This window comes from Sciurus carolinensis, chromosome 7 (genome assembly GCF_902686445.1).
Source record: "Sciurus carolinensis chromosome 7, mSciCar1.2, whole genome shotgun sequence".
In the NCBI taxonomy this organism is placed as follows: domain Eukaryota; kingdom Metazoa; phylum Chordata; class Mammalia; order Rodentia; family Sciuridae; genus Sciurus; species Sciurus carolinensis.
Genome location: NC_062219.1, coordinates 149,978,050 through 150,004,633, shown reverse-complemented (window position 1 = coordinate 150,004,633; position 26,584 = coordinate 149,978,050). Strand labels below are relative to the sequence as shown.

The 26,584-nt window shown below is 43.5% G+C and overlaps 1 pseudogene; it reads right to left on the bottom strand.

The window, feature by feature from the left end:
• Positions 1 to 1,627: 1,627 nt before the first annotated feature.
• Positions 1,628 to 26,584, bottom strand: part of LOC124989468 (uncharacterized protein C4orf17 homolog) — a 30,529-nt pseudogene continuing 5,572 nt past the window's right edge.

The window sequence follows — 26,584 nt, the reverse complement described above, 5'->3', positions numbered from 1 at the left end:
TGGGGATCGAACCCAGGGCCTTTTGCTTACAAGGCTCTACTGACTGAGCTATCTCCCCAGCCCCTCTTTATCTCTTATCTTTTATCAATGGCCTTAATTAAAATGTTTCTATTTCTTGCTAGAGTTTTATCACTTAGCAATCACTTACTACAACAGGAATCAGCAAATTATGGGCCACAGGCAAAATGTGACCATTGTCAGGGACCAAGAGGAAGTTCTCATTCTGAGAATGTTCAATGAGCGGCAGCCCAGGGAACATTTTGCGTTGCCTCGCCCTGCGCGGACACCCTGCAGCTGAAGGCTGAAGGATTCACGGGGCGCGCCCCTCCCGCCTCCGGGCTGATAGTTCTAACGATATGGCACTGTCCCTGCTTCTCCTCCGGGATTTCACCTTCCCACCTGCGCGAACTTGCACCCTATCAGGAGCCCAATAGAAGAACACAGCCAACCAGCCTGCGCCTCCTCCTACCCCTCATTCCCTCAGGATATAAATTCCCGTGTGAACAATAAAAATTTGCAGTTTGATCAGAACTCCTGTCTTGCTGTCACTCCTTGTGTCTCTTGTCCCTTCATTCCTTCTCTCTTAGGTTCGCCGTCCCCGTTGATGTCCCGCGGGTCGGGACAGACCATCACCTTGTTTTGTAAGTAGAGTTTGACTGGAGCACAGATGCGCAGGTCACTTAAATATCGTCTGTGGCTGCTTTCATGCAACCAGACAGCGTTGAGAGGCTGCTACCAAAATATTTGCTCTCCTATCTCTCAGAAGGAGTTTGCTCACCCCTGCAGTCGAGTCTCCCTGAGCTCTGCAGCAGCCCAGAGGTCACGCGATTTGTCCAAAGCCACCCACCTGCTAAGCTCTGCCGGGACCTGGCCCCAAGTCAGACACGTGGCAGCGTTATTCATGCCATGCCTCGTTTACCTACGCAAGGCCACTTACGTTTCAGTACAACCACTCACTCTTCTTTGGCAGATGAGGAAACTGAGGCTTGCTGGCCTGTCCCGGGTCACACACAGGGCAAGTAGCAGAGCAAGGCCTTCCCGGGGGGTCTGTGGTGGCAGCTCCGCCTCCTCAGGCTGCCCTGCCAGTGCCTGGTGCTGGCACGTGTGTCTCTTCTCAAAGGTTTTCCGAGGAGCAATGACGTGAATCTCGCTATTCAAGTTGGTCTTGAAAATAATACTGCGCCCAATTCCCTTTCGCCGTGAAATAAGGAAAACTGCCTCTGGGCTGGTGTTGGAGAGACCTGGTTTTGTTCCTCCAGTGCTAGTTCCTTCCTAATCCCGAAAGCAGGTGGTGGTGTCATTGACCTAACAGGGCAGTCTTTGTGGAACAGGCCAAGCCTGAGCTAACTCACTGCATTAAAATCCCCTCATTCCCCTTATTCCACGTTTCCGGATCAGCAGGCAATACGTGCAAAATTACTTCTTCTACAAGTTCACTCTCTAGCCCCACTGGATGGACGGGAATCACACAGTTGAAAAAGAAACTGGATAAGACTCTCCCTCCTGTATTTCTTCTTGACCTTTGAACACGTACCAGTGAAGAAGCAATCATCATTTTATGCTGTGCAAAGATTCCCATTTTATTAAAGCACAGAAAGGACTTACAGAGCAGGTAGGTAGCCCTCATTCAGACTGGGTCGTGCTGGGCCGTGTCCACCTGGCTTGGTGGGAAGAAGTTGGCAGCCAGATGAAGTTGGTAGAACGGGAGAGACAGCGTCAGCCGCAGGAGGAGGAAAAGAGGCTTTGAGAAAGACAGAGAAATGGAGATCCCTCTGCGAACCTCCACCTGGGTCTGGCGAGCGCAGGCAAGTGGGGGACACAGACAGAGATGCCATGTGGCTGTGAGACCAGTCCTGCCACATCCTATCGTGTGAGGTTATCACTATGCTTGTGTCACACCTGGAAGAGCAGAGGCCTCCCAACCAGGGAATAGAACTGGGGACTAGGACCAATGTGCATCGTGCATCAAGGAACCTGCCAGCGCGGGACAGACAGCCTCCGAGGGGAAGCCTCCAGCCGAGGCTTGGACCTGGTAAAGTATTTATTTTCAGGTTGGCTTGTTTTGTCCCGTGAGTGGGAGCAGCCTGTGCTGGCGTTGCATGGTTGACGGGAATGCATGTGGCTCCTTGGGCCACTTCTATCAGGTGGTATTTGAAGGCTGGGGGCCAGTTCTGCAGAGGGCAGGAAGGAAATTTTAAAAACCCTCATGGGACAAGGAGTCCCCTTCTAATTATATGTCCGCAAGCCTCCTGTTTTCTTCCCAGGCTGCCCTGAATGAAGCCCTGGGGTACTAACAAGTGGCAGGTGAAAGTCTCACCAGGCCGTCTGCCAGGGTTTGGAACTGACACCCCTAATTCCCAGTGGGCTATTTTTGCAAAGGTGTAAAGTTTGTTCTCTTCAATTACTTTGAACTACTTCCCATGATTTTAGAGGCACTTTTAGCAGGACCCAAAAACTCTGGCAGAAGGTGTGAGAGGAGATTTTGATTATATTATAAAGACTTTTGAAATCAGTTATGACATCAGCCTTAAGTACCCAGAGATTGCTATCGTGGTTGTCAGGCTTTTTTCTCCAGAAGCCCCTGCAAGAGGACACATACATCAACACATCGCTTATTAATTATCTGTATTATTATTCTGCCAGCTTCCACACACCACTGAAAAGAATAATTTGCAGAATTAGTGGGAGAGTCTAATGATGCATTTAATGAGAGAATAATCAGGTGATGTTTCATTTGTATTAAACAGAATAAACAAGGAAATTCATTCATGAAACAGAAATATAGTCTAGGTCAGAGCAGAGAACATTTGTGCTATAGGAGACCAGGCCAAAACACTTAGTGGCCACTGCAGAGAGCCACTGATCTGAAAAAAGTGACCCAATGCGCTGTACTCTGGCTGATTCCAGACAGAAAGTGTTGCCTTGGTGAGGTTCTGGTGGTGCGGCACAGCTTGGCTGGACTGGTAAGCATCTAGGATTTCCACCGTCGTGAACACGAACACTGTCTGAGTCCATTTTTTGCTACTATAACAAAACACCACAGATTAGGTAAATCACAAACAACAGGAATCTATTTGGCTTACAACTCTCTCGACTGGGAATTCTGAAACAGGGTTGTTCCCTGGTAGGGCCTCCTTGCTGCATTATAACATGGCAGAAAGTATCCCATGGAAATGCGGGGAAGAACGAGGGAGAAGGAAGGGGGCCACACGCCCCCAATCACTAAGCCACTCCCCTGACAGCGACAAGCATCCGTTCTTGACAGCAGAGCCCTTCCAGCCTAGTGGCCTTCTGAGGGTTAGAGTGGCAGTTCAATTTCAACATGAGTTTGGAAAGGGACATTCAAACTGAAGCAGACGCCATTTTCTACTCGTATGACTAACAACAACAACAACAGAAGTGCCTTGGTTTAAGAAATAGCTGATAGTGGGAAGAGGACAAATAAAACATGTGCAGATTGTATTTATTTTTATTTTGCTATTTTTAAGTGCTAGAGTAATCGAATCATCCCGCAGGAGTGGGGATGTGGGGGCTCGTGATGCGGGCAGGCTGTCTAGACTTGCTCGGGTTGGCATTGGCGTGGAATGTCTCCCAGCCGCTTGCCCCTGGGGCCTGGTTAGCCCTACCAGCTCATTCCTCGGGACTTGGGGGCGGGTGTTGCTGAAGAACCAGTGCCCAGACATTAGGAAACCTTAAGTCTCGGTCACTTGCTGTCAAGGGCCTCTTTCTCCAGCAGGTGACTGGCTGGGAGGTGTGTTTTCCAGACAGTTTTGTAGGGTGGTGATTGGGGCAAGAGGAAGCTCTGAGGGAGGTTCTTCTATAGCCAGGAAAGGTGGACTTCACCATCTCACCATGAGCTAGTGGTCAGTCCAAGAAGGACAACAAGAAATTGTTCAGGCATCTGCCCGCCCCGTTTCCTGCAGTTTGAGAACGAAGGAAATGCCTCTGGATTTCAAAGGCCTACTATCAATGTTATTTGTAAAAAGAGTGGTGGGGGAGCACAAAGGATCTGAGAAACAGCCCGGCGTTGGTGAGTCTTGACTTGGGCATTGACAAACATGTTCGACTGGGGAGCCTTGGCCTCGGTGCCGTAGAACAGACTGAACCGTGATCTTTGCAGAATGATGGATGCAGGGAAAGCCAGCAGATGGTTTACAGTGATCCGGCCAAGGCGCTAATAGCAACAGAGCCCAGTGCTCGCAAATGCTTCGTCAGCTGAAGCCCCACACGCTGCACAGACGAGGGAGTGGGCCGGTCCAAGGTTAAGTGAGGATAGGCAGGCACCGAGTCCTGGCTGGGCAAAGCAGATTTCCCTAATCTCCAAGCACGTGGTCGCGTGGGCGGCGCCTGGAGAGCCTCACACATTCTCTAAGGAAGGCTCTTCGTTTGCATGATTTCATGCTCCTGGGGCATTATCTCCAATGCTTAGGTGATATTCAGAGTTTACCAAATTAGAAAAGTTTACATGCCGTGGGAGTGATCTCCTGGTTTCTTTTTTTCCCCATCATTGATTGTGGCTGTATAAATGAAGCAAAACTGGATAGATTGTTAAGAAAAGCTTACACAAGCAGTTTCCAATTACAAGGAAAAGTCCTGGGGACACTTAAAATGTGTGTGTGTGTGTGTGTGTATACATACATACATATATACACATAAATATACGTATATATAAATTATATTAAAGACTAATATATATATATATATTATATACATGTATCCCAGATCCAAAATACTAGTAACCAGAGTATTTCAGATTTTGGATTTGTAATATTTGCCTATATACAAAGTGATCTCTTGGGGATGGGACCAAAGTCTAAACTTCAAATTCATTTATGTTTTATATACACCTTAAACACACGGCTTGAAGGCAATTTGTACAATATTTTTAGTGTGCCTGCAGTTTGAGACCCACCACAAGTGTGGAATTTTCTATGTGTCAATGCTCAAAAGGTTTCAGATTTGGGGGCATTTTGGATCTCAGAGTTTTGGATTAGGGATGCTCAACTGTAAATATTTACCTGGGCCCCACCCACAAATATTCTGATGGTCTTCATTCCCATCCCCAACCCTTTCAACTTGAGTTATTTCACTAGTCTTTCCGTTACAATGGTATTTAGCTGTGAAAAACAGAAAACACATTTCCAACAGCTTATAAGAAGAGAACTATTTCTCATATGAGAAGGAATTCAAAGTTCTAAGTTTCATTTTAGCAACTAGACAATACCAGGACCTCCAGTGTGTGATTCCCTCGGCCTTTTCCTTCATGGTACAGGATGGTTGCTATCGCCTGCACCATCTTGTCCAGGGAGAAGGGAATGGCGAAGAGGGCCAAGCCCACATCCAACCATTTGTTTTCTTCTGTCTCATGGTTCTGAACTGGGTTGACCATGTTCAGCTGCCAGGAAGAGTCTCCAGCAGGGGGGCTGGTGCAGAGGCTGTGAGTCCATCGGAGGGTCCATCACAATTAGGGTCTGGGACAAATGACCAGCTCTGGTGGTGGACCATCACAGTTGAGATCATGCTCGATTCTGCCCTGAAGTTAAGATTTTCACTGCTGAAAGCAATCACCACGTTTTGGTCTTTAGGGGCACCCTCTGAGAGTATGCTCCATGCAGCAAGAAACTCGTTCACAAAGACCAGCGTTGGAGTGGCGTCAAAACATGGCCTGAGCTCCGTAAGCAGGATGGGCTGTGCTCTCAGGAGTTTAAAATCTGAACACGCCTGGCAGGTCACGTCTCTGTTCTCCAGCAGTTCCACTGCATATTTGACAGTGAGCAAAATTTCGCTGAAAGGTAATAAAGAGGTAAAACTCAGTGTCTGACAAGAGCTTCACTGTGTGAAGCAGATGGGTTGCTGCAGGGGATCCGGGTGACCCTGGTCAACTGCAGTGTAGTAGCGATAAGCAATTTTGAAGGCGTCCTTCCGAGGATACACTGAAATAATATGCAGCAATGTACACATAATTATGAACTCCTCAGAAAATGAACAGGAGCCATATTTCGGTCTGGCTCCACTGCTGTCCAATCATGTGATCTTAGGCAGATCATTAATGTCTCTGGGATTTTATTTTATTTTTTATGTGTGAAATGATGAAGTAAATTAGAAGAACTTATTTATTCCTTTTATTATTATTATTATTATTTTTTGGTACTGGAGATTGAATCCAGGGTTTCAGGCATACCAAGCACAAGCTCCACCACTGAGCTATACCTCCAGCCGGAGATCTCTTTTAAATATAGAAGATAATGATATTTCCATAAAGGCCGAATATTGATTTACATATTTAACTAAATTCATTGAAGACTATATGGCCCAAGGATTGGATATCATAATTAAAGATGATCATTGCATTAAAAAAGAATAGTATTACTTTTTCTTTTTAGATGGAAGTTGAATTTCCTGCAATCTATATGCAGTTTTTAAAATATGACCAGCTTGGCAGGCTACAAAAGCCCACAAATCTGAAATTAATTGGCAACATTGAATATGTATGTTCAAATACTCATTCAAATGTATAACCTCCAAGTAACTACTCAACAGTTATCAACATTTCCACCAAGATTATATTTATGAGCTGTTAAATCTACATTTCTTGCCCAGATCTCCCTGCTAAATGTATCCAGCTGCCCATTGAATAAGAGAGCCTCCTGAAAGAGTTTAAAATTCAGTCCACCTTCTGCAAACTTGCTTCTCCTGCTCCTGGATTTTCTAACTTAATGAACAGACCCTCCATCCAGCCTCTCAATTATCTCTTCTAAATGTCTCTGGATCTCTGGCACCCATTGCCAGCAGCCTGGCTGTTCCAACTCTTGTGTGATTAGGACAGAAGTCACTTACCTGGTGTCTCCTATTCTGGGTTCCTACTCTAATCCATTCTCATGATCCTTCTGAGATGCAAATTTAATTATTCTTCCATTCATTAAATGGAATTCATTGGTGGAATGTTTCCTACATGCCCGGCACCGTCGAGGTTCCTGGGGATTCAGTAGTGTCAGAACACAGTCCTTGCCTTCACCGGGGCTTACACTGTAGGAGATACAGGCCACAAATAAAGAAAAAGTGGGTCATAATAAAATGGTAGCTAGGGAAACGTGCCAGGAAGAAAGAGGAGGAAGGGAGGTCTTCAGGCAGGTGGTGGGGGAAGAGGCTAGAGGGGTGATGTTTGGGCAGGATGAAGGGACGAAGCAACTAAAGGAACGTCCGAGGAAGAATGTTCCAGGGCAAAAGGCCCCATGGGAGCTTGCTTTCTGTGTTCACAGAGGCCAGGGGAGCTGGAGTGGAGGGAGACAGAGAGAGAACCAGGGGCGGCGGGAGGCAGCGAGGGCCGGACCACCAGGCAAGGTCTTGGCAGTCCCTGAAAGCCTTTCTGCCAGGCAGAGAGGAGACCTGACTCGTGTTTCCCAATGATCACTCTCTCTTCCTTGTGGGAAATAAACTGCAAGGCACCAAGGGCAGCAGCAGGGAGATGGGTCAGGAGGTTGATGCGCAGTTCCAGCAAGAGATGACAAGGGACTGATTTCATTGTATTTCTTATCACGGGAAATGCAGATAACGTAAGATTGACATCTTAACCTCTTGTACAGGTCAGCAGCATTGAGTACTTTCAGATCACCGCCACCTATTTCTAGAACTTTCTCACCTTTCTAAACTGAAGTTCTATGCCATCAAACAGAAACTCCCATTTGTCCCTCCCCTCAGGCCCTAGAACCAAGTCTTCTACTTTCTGTCTATAAATATGATGACTTTCGGTGCCTCATATATATGGAGCCACTTGGCATCTGTCCCTTTGTGACTGGCTCATTCCAGGGGGCCATTTTAAAACCGGATTACTTGTCATATATTCTGGATATTAACATTTCTCGAGGCTCACCCACGTTTGGGCATGTGTTGGAATTTCATTGCATCTTGAGGCTGAATAATATCCATTGGATGTATATTATCACATTAGTTTGTTCCTTCATCCATTGATGGACATTTGGCTTGTTTCTATTTTTTTTTTTTTTTGTCTATTGTTAATAATGCTGCTATGATATTACAAGTATCTCTTTGAAACCCTGCTTTCAATTCTCTGGAATATAAACCCAGATTGCTGGATCATATGTAATTCTGGTGGATTTATTTTGAAAGAAGAGATAACAGGAGTCTACTTCTTTGCTTAAAATTTTTCAGTGGCTTCCTGTTGCCCTCAGGACAAAGTCGAAAATCAGCTTAATAAGGTTCAAACATACTGCATTTCAGACAACAAAAGCCAAAGCAGACAAATGATTTTGCATCAAACTAAAAAGCGCCTGCACAGTCCAGGAAACATTCGACAGAGTAAAGAGACAGTCTCTGGAAAATATTCACAAACTATGCGTCTGAAAAATGTTAATATCCAGAATATATGACGAGTAATCCGGTTTTAAAATGGGCAAAGACACCCTGATGTGGTGGCACACATCTGTAGTCCCAGCAGTGAGGGAGGCTTAGTTAGGAAGATAGCTTGAGTCCAGAAATTTGCGGCTGGCCTGGGCAACATAGGGCAGAAGACCTGAAAATAGGAGAGAAGGCCTAGAAAACAGCCAACGCCATATGGACACACACCCAGCAGCACTGAGCATCAGGGAAATGCCAATCAAAGCCACATGCGATATCACCGCATTCCAGCCGGAATGGTTATCATCTAAAGAAAAAAAGAGATGCCGGGAGGAGGTGGGGAATTGCAAATTCTTATGCACTGTTGGTGGGAATTTAAATTAGTTGTCACTATGAAAAACTGTAGACGTTCCTCAAAAAAATTAAATTAGAACTACCATGGGATGAAGAAATCCCACTACTGGGCACGTACCCATGGGAAATGTAATCAGTATGTTGAAGAGGTCTCTTCACGGCCACGTTGATGGCAGCCCTATTCACAAGAGCCAAGAACTGCACACAACCTGTATCAGTGGGTGAACAGGTCAAGAAAGCCTGACGCTAGGCACAGTGGAATACTATTCTGCAATGTAAAAGATTGAGATCCTGTCATTTGTGGCCACATGGATGGGTGTAGAAGATCTTAGGCTACGTGAAAGAAGTCAAGCCCAGAAAGACAAAGAGCTCAGGATTTAAGAGTGGAGAGAGGATTGGTGGTCACCAGAGGTGGGGAAAGTGGCAGTGAAGTAGGTCAGTAAAAGATTGGTTAAGGGGTACTGAGTCACATCTCCATAGGAGTAAGGTCTCCTGTTACATAGAAGGGTGATTATAGTGAACGATATCATGTTCTTCAAAGTAACCGGAAGAGAGGATTTTGAACATTCTCACCACTGAGAAATGATAAATGTTTGTAATGATAGATAAGCAAATACCCTGATCTGATCATAACGCCATGTGTGCAAGTATCAGAACACCACTGCACCCCTGCACTCTCTGAACCCCTGCACTTATTCCATCAGCAAAAAGAGAAAAGGAAAAGGAAAAGAAAACCCTGCCCCAGTCTCACCTTTACGAACCGGTCACTGTCTCCCTGTGCCCATCCTCTACATTGCAATAAATTCCTTGAAATTCCTACACTAGAACATGCGTTTCCTCCTCTGAGAACCACCCCCGCCCCTAGCCCAGCTGATTTGCCCTTGACCTTCATTCTCCAAGAGGGCTCTGTCCCAGCCAGCCGAGCTCGGCTGAGGCCTGCTGGGGCCACCGTCCCCGCCTGGCTCTCCCTCACCCCTGCAGTGCTACTGTGGACGGGCCCACGTTTCCCTGGGGTGTTAAGCGCTGTGCCTGGCAGGGTCCTCAGACCTCTCAGGTGGAAGTGTCTGTCCAGTGAATGAGCAGAGACGCGTGAAGAACGTATCCTTCCCTCCAGACCCTGCACTTTAAATATGAGTTACAGATACAAATGTGTTCCGGGCCACAGAGGAAAACCTGAATCCGGGCCACTGAGAGCAGCCGAACCCAAGGCCTGCCAGAGCCACCCTGTACCACGGGGTTGCCGCGAGCCACCTGTGCCCATCAGATGGAAATCCCACAAACAAGTACCATGTAAGTTCGGTTCTGCCATCTCACTGGCCACATTTCAAGCGCTCTGCAGGTTGCCGCCTGTGGCTACGGACTGCCAATCATGCTGGGCAGTGCAGATGCAGAACAGCTTAAGCATTACAGAAATTTCCGTGTGCCGGCACTACCCTAAGGAGTGTGCATCTCACCGAGGGCAGACAAAATACCGCGAGCACCCCAGTTTCCAACTCTTGTTCTCCAAAAGGCATCCTCAGGTAAAGTCAGATGCTTGGAGAAGGTAGCCCTTGGGTGCCTCTTTGCAGAAATGAGAATCCGTCTCAGGGAGGAGAGAATGATGTTGAGGATGTTGGTTCTTACCTACTTTCCACGGTGAAATCTCTATAAAAGCCTGGTAGGAAAAATCTCTCAGATCTTAGTGCCAGAAACAGTTGTATGTTTTTGAATCACATTTATTCTGCAATTAATCACATTTTCATTTTTGCATTGGCTGCTAAATTGAAGTCACACCGTGACCCCGCTCTAGCAGGTGAGCCAAATCTCACTCTGTGCACAGGGGACCCTTTTCTCCCGTTAGAAAAGCCATGTGACATATGTTCTGTATGTACATTATTTTTGCATGTGGATCTGATTCATTTATTTTGGTGCTATATAATATTCCACTGTGTATATGTACTAAAGTTTAATTCTCCATCTTTTTTGTCAGATATATGGGTAGTTTCCATTTTTCTCTGTTACAAATAGTGTCCAGGGATGTTCCTGTGCATCTATGGTCACCTGCATGTGGGAGAGTGTGCTGGGAAATGGGATTGCTGGGCCATAGGGAATGAATCTGTACTGTTTAGGGGAGTTGCCAAGTTGTTCTCCAAAGCTGCCATATCAATTTCCATTTCCACCAGCTACATACGAGAGTCTCCTCCTCACATCCTGCTATCATTGGAATTGTTATAATTTTCCCCATATAATGGGTTTGTTTGCATTTCCCCTCCCACTGCTGATGCTGTGTCTGTTTTCACCCTCCTTTGCTTCATTTGCTGCTGCTTTTGTGACTTCCAATGCCTGTCCTCTGCTCATTTTCTATTGCAATATCATTTTCCTATTGGCTGAGGAATTATGCAAGCCCATTTAAAAAAATACAATTGGCTTTATTGATGATAATGCACACACTGTGAAGTTCACTCTTTATACATGGATGATGCTATGCCTGTTGTTACGCAGTGATTGCCACTTTCTGATTTTAGACCATTTTCATCTCCCCAGAGAACCCCCTGCCCATTAACAGCAGTTCATCCAGCCTCACCACCAGCCCCAGGAATCACCAGCCCACTCTCTGTACCTATAGATTTGTCTATTCTGGACATTGCTTATAAATGGAACCATGCAATAAAAATCCATTTTGAAATAAGATGGCAGGCTTGAATAGTTATTTTAATGAATTACAGGAGGATTTTGCATGTCTGAATTATGTAAGTGTCCTACTGTGCTTAGATGCATTTCACTTCCATCTAAATGTCATTTCTGATTCCAACGTAAGTTATGATGAGCAAATATGTATTTTTAAATCCCGGCTTCCCATCCTTGGCATCTTTCACCTTCAAGGATTCCCCAGAGATCACAATTTCCCCTTTGAAAAGCACTGGTCCGAAGCAAATCACAGTCTAAACACAGCTCTTATAAGAGCCGAGCTAAAATTCAGTTTTGTTTACATTTGGCTGAACTAAAAGGGGTCATTTCAAGAAAGAGTCAAGGACTAGAAAAGGAAATGGCTTGGAATGAGTCTAAAATATTTAATGTTTAAAAATGGGGGGACTCTAAGAGAACTTCCAGCTATTGTCAACGGCATGATTGAAAAGAAATCAAGTGTTAGGGTGTCCAGCCAAACCAAAGTTCTTAAGGGACAAAAATCATGATGTACGTATTTTTATGTATATGTCATACAGCACAGTGTGGAAATGAGGATACAGATCGTGAAATCCCCCTGGGGAATACAGGCTTTGAAATCTGAAGGTGGGAGTGGGGAAATAAGGATGGGAAATCTGTACCCAGCATATGTTAGCCCACAAGACAAAAAGGCCCAGGTTGGAGATGTGAGCCAGTTCTATCAGTAAGTTAAATACAGTGTTCACATATTTTGTTTTTCTAACTCTCCGAAAGCAAACAGAGGAGGTGGTTGATAATTTTCCTTGCACATTCTGATAGGCAAAATGATGTCTTTAATTTTATGGATTTAAAGTTCAGTATTGTGATATGTTGAGTGGAAGTCTTCTCCCTATTTTTACTGGGTTTTGGAAACGCAAGGTATTTCAGTGTGTCTCTCAATGTTAATGTGGTGTTATTTCCCTCTCTAAAATATAATCTCTTCTAAGATGCTTCGTAACATAGATAGCTTTTTGCACATCCCCACGGGGGCTTAACAAATGCTGTTTGCTGCCAGAGGCAGATAATGACCGTGGAGCTTGCTATACGGGCCCACATCTTCTCCCAAGAAGGAAGTGCATTTAAGATCTTCGAGCATGCAACTGAGCTAAGCTTACATGCAGTACGTTTTCTTGACTTGAAACTTCCACTTATTTCCCACCAGTTAACCTCATCTATTTATCCTGCTTTTAAGGAGAAAATTGTCAAATCCTCTAGCAATCTCTTGGTGCAATAAGGAGATTCAAGAAACATCCACAGAAACGCTTTCATAACCTCGACAAACAGGGGAAGCTCAATCTACACCAGAGGGTATTTTTAAAGAACTGCAGAGTATTACTTTCTGGAACATACATAAACCAAGACTGCAGGCTAGGTGCTTTCCTGTCAAGGGTCTCCTGGTCTGTGTTTATGTCTCATTTGCCGTGGGCGGTGTAGACACTAACACCCAGTGTGCTAACATACTTAAAGCAGTTTGTGCAAATAGACATGAGAAGGTTAGAATTCTCTTATTTTCCTTATTAATTTGCTATGGGAATTATTTTTAGAGATGAGCAACAGTACAGCTTCTCTTGTAGACATACACACTTCAAAGTATTTAAATCATCAAGGTTCAGTCAATAACACTGAAGGTTTGCACCCCAGGTACTTACCAAAGGACTCAGCAGTTAATGGGCTGCCAAACACACAACAGAAGCAATTAATATCTAGAGAGGTGGCTTCAAGGACATGTTAATTATTCATTTTCCTAAATCTTTCCACTTCTGTTTCTGCATTATTGCATGACCTAAAAGCAGCCCTACTTTCCTGTAGCGGTGGTTCTCAAACCTCTGTGTACTAGATTCCAGGGCTGTGAACACCGCTCCCCCCAACACCCAATTTTGATTCAGTTTTGTTCTGGGATAGCAAAATGGTTTGTTTATCAAGTCGCTCCCGGTGATTTTGATCCAAGTGATACCACTGACCATACTTGGGAAATTGAGTGGGTATGCACCCAATTTCTGCATGCTATCTGCCACTAGATTACATTGAAGGTGAATACAATAATTTTTCATATGGAGAAATTTTTTGCATCTCTTGCAAAAGGCAGGGATTTTCTTAGGATGCTATTTGATATTTGTCCTAGTCACCTTTTTCATTGCTGTGACCCAAAGACCTGAGAAGAACAACCTGGAAGAGGCAAATTCTATTTCATGCTCACAGTTTCTGAAGTCTCAGTTCATAGATGACTGACTCCATAGCTTTGGGCTTGAGGTGAAGCAGAACATCATGGCGGAAGGGCCTGGTGGAGGAAAGCAGCTCAGGACCTGGCAACAAGGAAGGAGAGAGATTTCCCTCACCAGGGACAAAATACAAACCCAAAGGCACATCCCCAGTGACCTACCTGCTCCAGCCACACCTGCCAACAGTCACCATCCAGTTAATCCATATCAGCTGATTAATGCAATGATTAGGTCACAACTTTCATGATGTAATCATTTGCTTAGAAAATTCTTGCATTGTCTTACCTGTGAGGTCCCGGGGGTCACCTCATATCCAAACTCTAACAATATTTCCTATGGATCTCTTACCTAAGAAATTACATGACAAATTTATCTGGGGATTAAGTGATAGGAGAAACTTGTCTTCTGAAAAATTAATGTTCTTTCATCTGATGATCTAAAGAATAAAAATGATCACTGTTTTATCATGGCCCATAGGAAACCCAGAGACACAACAAGCCCATCATCTCAGGCTTTGCCCTGATTTTTTTCATGGCATCTTTCTCAATATGACTTCGGAACTTTTTTTTCTGATTTAGTTTTTTTTAGTTGTTATGGTGCAAATAGTTTTTCACTATAATGCTTTTGAGAAGTTGGAAGGAGAAATTACAAAAAGTAAATAGAATAGCTAAAGTGGTTGTGGGTTCATAATGTTAGCAACAGTTCTCTATTTCCTGAGTTCAACTGCAAACCAAGGCCCAGAATCTGCCTGGGTTGCCTTTGGGCTCATCATGTTCTTCATGCTGATTTTCGGTTGGTCTCATTTCCTGTGAGGGTATTGTCCCAGTCGAGCTGACTTATATGGCCTTTCTTTTCACGCTCCCAATAACCCTTCTTTACTTTCTCAGACTTAACAGTGTTGCATGAACCTACTGTCTTCAACAGTGTCTAAGGTTTTGCATTTACTCATCATGAAGATTGCATTTATAGGTTTTGCATTTACTCATCATGAAGATTGCATTTATTTTTCAAAGATCCTGATTACCAAGAACTGGAAACAAGCATTCTTCAGAGAGCAAATGGGTAAATAAGCTACGGTGTGTCCATGCAATAACTCTGCTGGGAATTATGTTATGTGAAAGAAGTTGATCTCAAAACATTTTTACATGATTTCATCTATTGGGATACTGGAAATGGGTCAGGAGAGGGTCTGACCAATAGGGAAATCTGAGAGTTTCTTTAGGATTTTGGAACAAGGAATTCTGCATAAGAATCTTGTGTGTGTGTTAAGGGTCATAGGCATGCATTAAGATGCATAGGACTGCACACCAACATGGCTTCTATCATATGTAGATTTTGAAATTTTAATCAGTTTTTTTTGTTGCTGTGACCAAAAGACTTGAGAAGAACAACATGGAAAGTCTCTAAGTAGGAGAAAATATTTCCAAAACATGCATTTGATAAAGGACATGTATCCAGAATATAGAAAGAATTCTCAAAATTCAATAATAAGAAATTAATCCAATTAAAAGTGGCTAAAGATTCGAATAGACACTTCATCAAAAACACCTTATGGATTCTAAGTGATCACATGAAAAGATGCCCAGAATTGTCATTAGGCAAGTGCAAATTAAAAACATGATAAAAATCTACTTATCAGAATGGGTTAAAAAAAGAAAAAATATTTAAAAACTGATAATAGCTAGTACTGGTGAAGATGTGTAACCACTGGAACTGGTGAGATTGCTAGTGGAAATGTAGGATGGTTATAGCCATTTTGGAAAACAGCTTGGCGTTTTCTTAAAAAGTTAAGCACACCACACGATCCAACAATTTCATGTCTATGAAAATGAAAACATATGTTCATATAACAACCTGGACATGAATGATTAGAGCAGCTTTATACATGATTGCCCCAAACTGGAAACAACCCAAAAGTTTTCCTGGTGAATGAAAAAGTGAAGTGAAACCTATCCATAGAGTGGAATGCTACTTGGCAAAAAGAATAAGCCATTGATAGCTGCAGCAACATGGGCCATTTTTCAGCTGTATTATGCTAAATGAAAGAAGCCAGACTCAAAATGCACTGGACCATTCCATGATGACGTACAGAAAGGCACAATCTGCAGTAATAGAAAGCAGATCAGCCGGAGCGGGGGACAGGAGGAGGGGCCGGTTACAAAGGAGCGGGGTGGTTTAGAGTGACAGGGCTGCTCTGTCTCTCGGTGAGGATTGTAGTTGCATGATCACACGCGTTTGTCAAAATCCAGAAATTTATGCACAATGGAGTACGTCTTTGTGTAAGTTGTGCTGTTGATTAAAAAAAATCAGTAGGTCCTCAGCTGAGAGGACCTGACACCACATGGGTTTCACTTTTACTTTCAAGTTTCTTTTCAAATCAATCCAACAAGTGTTGAGTGTTTACATTTATTATCTCTCATGCTAAGCATTTCTGGAGCCACAGAATGTCAGAAGGTTCTGTGTTGTTTAGACTAGGCTGGAGGCCTTGAAGGGGGACTACTTAAGACCCCATCAAATTCACCTAGAAGCGAGGAGGGTGATAAGAATGCGGACAGGGGGTGGCGGCTTCGGACGCCTGGTGGGCAGACTAGGCACATGCTCAGGGCACCTAACTGAGAGGAATCCGCAGCTTTCCTGAAGGTTGGGCTACTTATAAAGACGGGCACCATACATTGCTCAGTCTCCAGGCTGGCTCCCAATCTGTCAGTGTCTTTGCAGTGGAGATGGAAAGAAGAGGGTAAATCCCAAGACACTGAAACGGGTGGGGGCAGCTCAGGCGCAGAGCGCTTGTCCTGCTGTGCGGGAGGACCTGGGTTCAACCCCAGCCCTGCAAAGAGAAAACAAAGACCCACAGAAGGAATGAAGCAGAGAAGGATCGGAACAGCTCATTTGAAGTTACCATCTTGCAAGAATTTACCCTTAACCAAGAGGACAGGCTTCTCAGATCTGCCAGCAGGGGGAACCCTGCTTGTCCAGGGCCCAGTGTGGTTTGGTGGGTCAAGGGACCATCTGGCTGGGAGATGGCTCTGGGCTCCTCGGCTGTTCCTCAGGCCAGGAAACTCCTGCTGTGGAGCTCGGTCCTGGCTGCTCCCTCTGCCTGGAATTCCTGCCCACAGCGGTGGGGCACTCACACCTTCTCCACTTCTGGACTCCGGCTCCTCCTCACTTGGAAGGCCTGTCATTCACTGTCTGCCTCCCCTGCTAGATCTTAGCTCTTCTGGTCACCCACGCATCCCAGCATCTGGAATTGCAGTTGGATGTAGATGCCAGGCACTGTTACCATGATTGACACTCCTGAGTGAGTGCTCAGACCACACTCCTGGCCATGTGCTTCACATCCTCTCTCACTGAATCCTTGCAGTTGACTCATGGCTATTATCATTGATCCCATTTTACAGAGAAGGAAAGAGGGGTGCAGATGAAGCCAGATTGCAATGGACCCACAGAGGCAGGAAGAAGTGGAGCTAACGATCAGAACGCCCCCAGGGCCTGGGAACTTGTGCCACCCGCTTGGGCTTGCTTGGTAGTTGGAGGCCCAGGGGATTTCTAGTTGATGGGTTATATTTCCTGGGTGGACCTGCCATGGAAGCCATGTGACCCAGGGAAACTGACCACAGGGAGGGACGGGGGGGGGGGGGGGGAGGTTGGAAGAGAACTGCTGTGCTCACACACCTGGGAGACAAAATAAAAGCGGACTTGACCTCAGTTCCTTCACTTCTCAATAGCGCACAAGGAATCCAACATTTAAAATCACATCTTTTACAAAGGTGCATGCACTTTGAATCCCTTGTATTCTCTTTTCTGGGGGGAAGGAGGGTGTAAAGTCTACCTAAAATAAAACCCACTTAACACTGGGGCTTACTGGAATTGCTTTCCCAAGTCATTAATTTGCTTTCTGTGTACCTGCGTAGATTGGACAATTTGTTATTCTTTATATAAATCTCTAAGAATTCACTTACCAAAGGGGATTAACAACACAAAAGTAGTTTGGGGGGATCTGAATTTAGATCCCTGTTTTCCTACGCTGGCAGCAATCCTGATTACAAAAATACTCCCAACCCTGGGGCCTGGATTTGCTCTTCCGGTCTAGGCATGGTCGGTGCGTGGGGCAGGGTGACCTTTCTCTCGCTTTTGATGGCCGCCCTCTGGTGGTGAGTGGGGACTCTGCAGGTCTCCATCTTGCTCCAGGGTGCTTTGTGAGACAGAGGGCTTTGTCTCAGCGTTCTGGTCTTCAGGAGTCTCTGATGTTCTTTAAACACAAGGGAAAATATGTTGCTGTTATTTCTAGGCTTTATTCTTTGTATATTTTTATGCCAACTGCTGCTACTGTGACCAATTTTAGTTATAATTCTTATTCTTTTCCCAGTTTGTGGAGGATAATTAGTAGATGAGAGTAGAAAAAAATCAAGTAGGTTTAAAAAGTTTTCACGTTTAAAATTCTAACTTTATTCCCTCCCCAAACAACTACTTTTTTTTTTTTTTTTTTTTTTTTGGTAAAAATATAATATGTGCTTAAGGCTGAGAAATATCAAAAGGTTTTTGGGATTGTGGGTTCATTTCATTTACAAGCTGTCTTACAACAGGGAAGAAAAAGATATGGTGTGGGGTGATGGAAGAGGATACTCGGTAAGTTCTTGAAAGGTGTCCCCCATGCACAGACCCTTGATGATATAACCCCTGGAAACTAACCAACAGTGTATATATATATATATAGTCATGACTTCAGTTCATCCTGCATAATGGCTGCCATTTTAATTTCACTCATCAGGGGACAGTGTCTTGTGCTTAGTGATAGATCTTGGCTCTTTGGAGTCAAACAGAACTGAGTTTGAATCTAACCTCTGGCAGTGAGCAGTGTGGCTTTGGGCACACTTGATCTCTCTTTGCAACAGGGAGATACAATCCCTACTTTGTCGCACAGAGGAGGTACGGAGTGAGGAGGGCCTTGCCCCCAGCCTGTCACTTAGGGCGTGGGGTGACGCCCTGTCGGCCCGCTGCTCCGCCCACTCGGTGCGTGGGACGACGATGTGGTCGGGAAGACCAGACCTGCACCGAAATGCCCAGCAGCCGAGACCTGAGGAGCCGAAGCTCGCTCCACGGGGACACCAAACCTCGCTCGCTGTGCTGCCAATTCGCCTTTAGATGCTTGGAGGGTGTAAACTGGGAATTGTATCTTTCGGGTTAGTCGAAATTTTTTTCTGAGAAGTCATCATTTGGTGGCCCCAATCACGAAGCTTGCCGGAGACCCTGTTTTGCCTGATGTCCCCGCAGGTACGTCCCCTCTCTTTTAGTTGATATCTGCCTGGTTCAGGTCTACCACTCCCTACCTGCAATTCTGAAAACCAGAGCATTCTGAAAACAGAAAGTTATTTTATACTTTTTTGGCAGCACTCCCTGATCTATGCTGGTTGAGGCCATAATCTTCAGTTACTCTACTTAATGTGACCATCACCGAGCAATCACGGGATGCTGCCTGGGGCCCACACTGGGTGTGACCTCAGCGACCACACGTGCCTGCATTGACCCTTCAGTGAAACTCATCAGCTTTGAAACGCCTTTGGCTCCAGGTTTGGGTTCAGAGCTTGTGATTCTCTGTGTTCTTATGTTTTAAACACAGGATCTTTAAGAAGCAGTTAGCTGGATTTGCTTTAAATCTAATATGATGGAACTCGATTTTAAATGGAAGGTTTCTGCTACTTAAATATATTTCTGATGCATTTTCTGCTTTCTCAATATTTTTCTTTCTACTTTCCCCACTATATCTGTGTTTTCCTCTTTTCCAGCATTGTCTTGGATCAATTGAGCTTCCCTTTCTCCCCCGCCCCCTACTAGGATTTGGCTCAATGAGTGAGGAAGTTGTACTTTTTTTTTTTTATGATTACTTTTGAGATATTTTCATGCATGTTTAACTTACAAAGTTCAACATGGATCAGTATCTTCTGTCTGGACTTCAGAACTCCCAGGTATTCCCTTGTCCTAACTCTGATCACGCTCCACCAACTTACATGCAGAATCTGACTGTATTTGGAAATAAGGCCTTTGCACCTGTAGCTGGTTAAGGTGAAGTCGTGCTGGATTTTCATGGGTCCCTAACCCAATGACTACTGTCCTTATAAGAAGAGGAGAGGACCCCCAGAGAAGAGAGAGGCAGGAGGGACGGATGTGGTGACAAGCCAAGGGATGCCAAGGATTGCCAGGGGCAAATCACAGCCGGGAAGAGGCAGGGAAGACTTCCCTGGAGCTCCCAGGGAGAGGGTGGCCGGGCAGATTCCTTAGGTTTTAAACTTGCAACCTCCGGTACCAGAAGACGGAAGAGTTCCATCGAGTTAAGCCATCTTGTTCTAGTGTTTTCCTGGCAGCCCTGGGAAGTGAATACACTGCCCATTCTTCTTTTCCCCAGCCTTTGGCAAAGGCTGATCTACTGTGCATCTGTGGATTTGCCTCTTCTAGATATTTCTTATAACTGGAGTGATACAGCACATGGCCTTCCATGCTGGGCTACTCTAACTTAGTCTGATGCTTTGTCGGAGCTGCAGTGCATTTGGGAACTTCATTTCTTTTTATGACCAAATAATATCCCAGAGGCAGGGTGTAGCATATCTCTCTGCATCGGTTGGTGGACGTCTGGGCTGTTTCCACCTCTTGGCTGTTGAGAATACAGCTGCTGTCAACATCTGTGTGTGCAGGTTTGTGTGCATGTTTTCACCCTCTTGGATTTATGCCTAGGAGTGGAATCGCGGGGTCACACGACTGCGCTCTGTTTACTCACTGGGGGAGCTGCCGGGCTGATTTCCACAGCGGCTCCCCACTCTCCTTTCCTGCCAGCAGCGTGCAGGTCCGGGTTCCTACACAGGCTCACCAGCCCTGTCAGTTCTCTGCTTTTGGATTCTAGCCTTATGACGGGTGGAGGGTGGAATCTGCCCTGGTCTTGACTTGCGTTCCTTGATGGCTAAGACCTTGAGCCTCTTCTTCTGTGCTCAGTGCCCAGTGGTATCCTCCCGGAGGAAGACCTATTTTGATCCTTTGTTCACATTTTGAGTTGGGTCATTTGCCTTTTTATTTTTGAATAATACAATTTTGAATAATACAATTCAAAGGTAAAAAGACAGATGCAGGATTTTCAAATGTTTTCTTCCATTCTGTGGGTTATCTTTTCAGTTTCTCACTTGTGTTCTTTGAAGCAAAATTCTTAATATTTAGAACTGCAATTTATCTATCTTTTCCTTGGTGCCTAGGCTTTCGGTGCTTGTAAGAATCCATTGCCAAATCTAAGGCCAAGACTCACCCTTTTGGATTTTTTTTTCTTTCTTTTTCCTTTTTTTTTTTTTTTTTTTTTGCTATCACGGATTGAACCCAGGGGTACTTAACCACTGAGCAACCTCCTCAACTCTCTTAATATTTCATCTTGAGACAAAGTCTCACTAAGTTGTTTAGGGCCTTGCTAAATTGCTGAGCTTGGCTTTCAGCTGGTGATCCTCCTGCCTCAGCCTCCTAGGCCGCTGGGATTACTGTGCCTGGCTTGCCCTTTGGTTTTCTCAGCTACAGAAGTCTTAGGACAGTCACACCCAGTATTCGCTGTGAGTTGACTTTGGTGTACGGTGTGAGATAAGGGTTCCCTGCTGTGCTTTTGCCTGTGGCCACCCAGTGGTGGCTGAGTCATCTGTTGAAAAGACTCCATTGAATGATCTTGGCATCCTTTGCAAAAATCATTTGGTGTTAGACACCTGGTTTTATTTCTGGATCTCCAAATACATTCCATGGAGCCGGCTGTCTGTTCTTATGCCAGGACCACACTGTCTTAATTATGGCGTAGTACGTTTTGAAATTAGGAAATTTGAGTGAGCCAACTTTGTTCTTTTTCAAAATCATTTGACTATTCTGGGTTATTTGTAATTCCATATGAATTTTGGAATCAGTTTGTCAATTTCAGTAAAGAAATTGGCTGGGATTCTGATGGAAATTGCAGAGAATTTATAGATCAACTTGAGGAGTATTACCATCTTATCTGTTAAGTCTTCCAATCATGATCACCACAAGTTGCATTTATTTCCATCTTCTTTCATTTTTTTCAGCACTGTTTTGTAGTTTCAGAGTCTGTATTTTGCACCTCATCTATTAAAATTTTTCCTAATGTTTTATTCTTTTTTCATGCTATCGTAAATGGAAATCTTAATTACCGTTTTAGGCTGTTTATTGCAAGTCTGTAGAAATACAATTGATCTTTGTATATTGATCTTATATCCTGTATTTGCTAAATTCATTGTTTAGTTGTAATGTTTTTAGTGGAATCATCATGATTTTACTATATACAAGATCATGTCATCTGTGAACAGAGGTGGTTTTACTTCTTCCTTTCTGATCTGAATTTATTTTCTTGCTTCATTGCATGGTGGTTCCATGTTGAATAGAAGTGGTGAGACCAGACATCCTTTCCTCTGCTTGGCCTTAGGAGGAAAGCACTGGTCTTTCATCATCAAATGTAATGTTAGCTGTGAGATTTTGTAGACGCCTTTTATCTGGTTCAGTACATTTCCTTCTATTCCTAGTTTGTTGTTTTTAATCATGGAACTGTGTTGGATTTGCAAACACCTTCTCTGCATCTGTTGAGATGACCTTGTGGGTTTTGCTTTTTCTTCTATTGACTTGTGTTTCTTATTAACTGATTTTTGGATGTTAAACCCATTTGGCGTCCTGGGTTGCCCCACCTGGCTGTGGGGTGCCATCCCTGTTCTATGATGCTGAACTTGCTTTGCGAGCATTTTGTTGAAGAGTTTTGTATCCATACTCGGGAGATAGTATGATTTAGTTTTCTGTACCTGTAATGTGTTTGATTTCTAGTAGTGTAATTCTCTATTTTCTTTTTCAATGTAGCTTTGGATTTGTTCATTTACTGATATTTTTGAGGAAACAGTTTTTGGTTTCATTGATTTTTCTCTGTTGTTTTTATATTCACCGTTCATAACTTCTCTCTACTCCTTGTTACTCCCTTCCTCCTGTTAACGTAGGTTTACTTTGCTCTTCTATCCCGAGTCTTAGGTGGAAGGTCTTTGTCTTTCTTACACGCGTCTGTCATGATAGCTTTCCTCCGATGCGTGGTTTCAGCAGCACCCAAGGTAGACTCTGCACACCGTGTCTCCCTCTTCATTCACTTTCAAGCGTTTCTAACTTTTGACTTCTTCTCTGACTCAGCTTCTTATTTATTTTCTTTCCTGGCACATCCTTTTGTCATTACCAAGTGTTTCCTCCAAGGAGTTTTTTTTTTTTTTTTAATTTTTAAATTTTTTTCTAATTAGTTGTACAGGGTTATAGTTTTGCATTTACAGTTAGGTCTAAGATCCATTTTAAGTTAATTTTTGTGAAAGTTATAAAGTCTGTGTCTCAATTCGTTTTTGTTTTTTTTGGCATGTGGAGTCCCGTTGCCTCAGCGCTGTTTGTTGAAAAGATCACCCTCCCTCCTTGGGATCCCCTCCACTTTTCTCCACTTACTTGTCTCTTGTCCAGTTGTTCTTACATCTTTGGGAGTTCCTCTAGGGCTTATCATCTATATTTTTACCTTACCAGAATCCGTTTTCATATACATATGAATTTAATTCTAGTGTGATGTAGAAACATTATTCCTATTTATCTTATGCTTTCCCTTTTCCTCTTTCATGGTATCATTGTTTTAAATAAGCAATATGGAGATTCCTCAGAAAACCTGGCATGGGCCCACCATTTGACCCAGCTACCACACTCCTTGGTTTATACCCAAAGGACTTAAAATCAGCATACTACAGTGACGCAGCCACATCAATGTTCATAGCAGCTCAGTTCACAATAGCTAGATTGTGGAACCAACCTAGACGTCCAACAGATGAATGGATAAAGAAACTGTGGTATATATACACAATGGAATATTATTCAGCCATAAAGAAGAATAAAATTATGGCATTTGCAGGTAAATGGATGGAACTGGAGAATATCATGCTAAATGAAATAAGCTAATCCCCCCAAAACAAAGGCTGAATGTTTTCTCTGATAAGTGGATAATGATACATAATGGGGGTGGGGGTAGGGGATGGGGGAATAAGAGAAGAATAGAGGAACTTTGGATTGTATAGAGGGAAATGGAGGGGGCAGGGGTATGAAAGATGGTGGAATGAGACAGACATCATTACCCTATGTACATGTATGATTACACGAGTGGTGTGAATCTACATCGTGCACAACCATGGAAACGAAAATTTGTACCCCATTTGTGTACAATGAATCAAAATGCAGTCTATAAAAATAAAAATAAAAATAAATAAATAAATACTACATTTATAAATGTTACAAACCCAACGGTGCATCGTTGTAATTCTTCTTTTATGTAATGCTTGTATTTTAAGACACCTGAGGAAAGAAGTCATGGCAAACATGTGTCTATAGCTTTTGTTATAGTAAGTTTGGCTGTCATTCGTTCATGGTAATCTCTTGATCATATTTTCATTTCTGATGTGTCTCGTTTGTTCTTGTGAAGTTGAGCTATCATCTGGAACTGCTTCCTTATCCTGGTACAGCTTTGTTCCCACCCACCTCTTTTGTGCTGTTATTGGTAATGTGTTTCTTTTACACGTTACAGTCTCAACAATATATTCTGTATGCTGCCTTGTGTTATTGCTTTATAAAGCAATTTGGGGGGTTGGGGAAGAAAAATATGCATGACCCTGTTTTTTTATCATTGCATAATGGCTTTACTGGTGCCCTTTGTTTTCCAAATGAATTCCAATTATCATCTGGAATCACTTGCTTTTATCCTGAAGAATTCCTTTAGTATTTCTTGTGAGGCATTCTGCTGTCAAATATTCTTAAAATTTGTTCATCTGTGGATGTTTTTATTTTGCTTTCATTATGGAAAGATAACTTCACTAGATAGATGATTCTTTCCCTTCCTTCCTTTCTTTAAAAAAAAATGTTTTCCTCTGTCCTGGAGGTGAGACACAGGGACTCACACCTGCTAAACTAGTCTCTGCAACCCCAGTGCCAGGAGCTAGGGCTCTGATTGAGGGCTTTTACCCTTTATATACTTTGAATATGTCATCCACTGCTTTGTGGCCTCTGCTGTTCCTCCTGAGAAGTCAGATGTTAATCTTACTGCTGTTCCTTTATAATTGATGAAGTTTTCTCTTGTTACTGTCAAGATTTCTCCTTGTCTTTGGTGTTCAGTAACTTTACCATGATGTGTCTGTTTGTGCATCTCTGTTCATCAGTCTTAGCTGGAGTTCACTGAACTTCCTAGATGGATATGTAGATTATTGTTTTTCAGCTAAGTTGGGAAATTTTCAGTCATCATTTCTTCATACTATTTTTAAAAATTCCTTTCTGTGCCCTACATCTAGTATTCCCACTGAGCTTGTGTTTGTGCATTCAATGGTGGCCTGCATTTATCTGGACACTAAAGAAAATAATGCTGCTCTATTGACTTTTATTGATTTTTAAAATTGTTTTCATTAATATTTGTTGCCTTTTATACAGGTGTTTTGAGATTTACATATGCCACCATTAAGAGGACTACTTGATTAAAAAAATAATCATTTGACGTTGTAACATTGTGAAGCTCCAACTTATGAAAGAATTAGCCCAGTCTATAGCTCCTACCTTTGGTCTGTTAAAGGATAACATAGTCTTTGAGAACAAATTATATTTTCCTGTCTTCTCCTTGCTGACATTAGTTCTGCTGACCCACTGTCCTGACTGTTGGCATGAGAGGACACTTTGGTTTGCTGAAATGTTCTGCAAAGTTGTTTTCATCTTGCGTCTTCTTATAAACAATGAGGGCTTGTGCTCAGCCCCTTGGTTGGTAGATATTTTCCTAGCACTTTTGACTTTGCAGGTGAATTTGGGGATGATTTTACGTGAGTGGCTTCCCAGTCTCTGCTGCTGGTTCCACTGAGGTGTTTCTTCTGGGGGAGTCAGCAGGTTTATCTCAGCCAGCTCAGAATGACTCAAAACTGAGACCCATTCTTTATCTTTTGTATTTGCATGAAGCAGCCACTGTGTAACTTCTGCAAGAGAATGAGTGTGTAAAATGTCACAGAGCTTGGCTAGGATTTTATTTCTGCATAGTTTGGTATGCAAATGGTGTTCTCTTTGACATTAGTTTTGATGCTCATCACCTCTGAAGAACAGGAGTCAGCAGTAGGGCACGCAGTTGGAGGTGATGGTGGCTTTTTGGCCTTAGTTTCTTTCTTTTTTATTACTAAGGGGTTCTCTCTAGAAGAGGGCTTCTCAGAGAAGCACTCTGGTTTTTCTGCTGGGCTCTAAATAAGGTCATGGGGGCATTTTGATACTGTTTGGGGCTAGTGACAGTCCTATAACAGGGCTCTCCAGAGCTGCAGCATTGGGGTGGATCCTGCATTTTGCAAGTGGTATCTCATTCTTCTCTAAGGGGTCAAACTGGCTAATGCCTCGCTGTGTTCTGAGTTCAATCACATGGTTATTCACAGTACAAATCAGAATGTTATTTGAACAGTTTCATAGGTCTCAGTCCATAGATGGCTGACTCCATGGCTGTGGACCTGAGGTGAGGCAGAACATCATGGTGGAAGGGTGTGGAGGAGGACAGCAGCTCAGGATGTGGCAATCAGAAAGCAGAGGGCTCATTTTATTGAGTTTTAAAATCTCTGCCCTTAGGATTGCATAACCTAGGTTCATCTTTCTTTAAGTTTGCTAATTCCTTTTTTTTTTTAACCAGTTCAAGTTTCTATTGAGCACATCTGCTGAATTTTCCATTTCAGTTATTGTAGTTTTCAACTCTAGAATTTTCATTTGGTTCTTTGTTACAATGTTTTCACCATATTTTATTTTTTAGTCATGGTTTTCTTTAGTGCTTCAAACAATATATAATGGCTACATTGAAGGTTTTGCTAAATTTTACATCTGGATGCTCTTCCCCCATGAAGTTCTGTTGGCCTCTAGTTTACAGTATATACATCATCCTTTGATATGTCTCT